This window comes from Bison bison, unplaced genomic scaffold (genome assembly GCF_000754665.1).
Source record: "Bison bison bison isolate TAMUID 2011002044 unplaced genomic scaffold, Bison_UMD1.0 scf7180017864472, whole genome shotgun sequence".
Taxonomy (NCBI): domain Eukaryota; kingdom Metazoa; phylum Chordata; class Mammalia; order Artiodactyla; family Bovidae; genus Bison; species Bison bison.
In genome coordinates, this window is record NW_011495033.1 from 9,702,172 (window position 1) to 9,703,635 (window position 1,464).

The window sequence follows — 1,464 nt, forward strand, 5'->3', positions numbered from 1 at the left end:
GACGGAGGAGCCTGGTGGGCTACAGTCCTTGGGGTCGCTAAGAGTCGGACACGACCGAGCGACTTCACTTTCACTTTTCACTTTCATGCCTTGGAGAAGGAAATGGCAACCCACTCCAGTGTTCTTGCCTGGAGAATCCCAGGGACAGGGGAGCCTGGTGGGCTGCCGTCTATGGGGTCGCACAGAGTCGGACACGACTGAAGCAACTTAACAGCAGCAGCAGCAAACCTGATCTAGATAATTGATCTAATAAATCATTTGTCTGGAAGTCTTGTTGCCTATATCAGCTGATTATTTTTTTCTTCTCTGATGTTAGCCATTGATTTTGTGGCTCCATGGATTCTAAGAAAATCATATTCAGGTAACATGTCTATTGCCACATGCATCTTATTAAGAAGAGTGGTAAATTCTATTGACTAATTCTGTGGTTTTTGGTTTTTTGGCTTCATGTAAATCACTTGGGAATTTGGGGAAAAAAATCTAGATTCCTTGGTCCAAATTCAAGAAATTCTGATTGTGACTATTTTAAACAATCTTGCCAGATGGTTCTGAGCTGCTTGGAGAAATGCTGATATTGGTTTGTATTTCAGTTATACTATTTATTAGCTACATGACAGTGGGTGAATTGTTTCAATTCTCTGATCCAACAACATGTTTACTTCTATCAAACGGGGATACTTTGCTCTTGGTGGAATTGTTAGGATTTAAAGAACGATATATAATTCTTGGGCTTCCCTGGTGACTCAGATGGTAAAGAATCTGCCTGCAATGCAGGAGACCTGGGTTTGATCCCTGGGTCAGGAAGATCCCCTGGAGAAGGGAATGGCAATCCACTCCAGTATCCTTGCCTGGAGAATCCCGTGGACAGAGGAGCCTGGTGGGCTACCGATCACAGGGTCACAGAGAGTCAGACTCGACTGAGCGACTAAGCACAGCACACAGCACAGACTTCAGTGCATGAATATATAACAAGAATGAATTTACCTGAATCATATAGATGATGCACTAAGTGCTAGCATTTTATAAAAGAATCATTATTTTGCAAAATCGTCTTCCAGTTTTAACTTTCAGGGGTATGTTGCCTCTAGATGTGTTTCAAACCTAAAGCCCGGCCCTCAGGCTGGGGCACAAGGGGACGCCAACAGGCCTGTTTCACAGAGAGGCTGCTCTGTTTCAGCGTGCTGTTCATGCCGTGCCCTGAGGCTGGTAGCCTGTTTTCCCTGATTGTTACAGTCCGGACGGACCCAGGAATGCAAGCCCCTGTGGCCACTGGAGTCAGGCGTTCACTAGGCATCCCCCGGAAGCAGCTGCAAAGCCCAGACACCAGATGGAAAAACTTGGGCCTCATCTTGCTCCTCCAGGTGTGTGTAAAAGCCCTTCTCTGAGGGACGCACATGTCCTGGAGTGTGGCGGGGATGAACACAAAGACAGTGCCCACTGCTTGGAGGATAAAGATGTCATGGG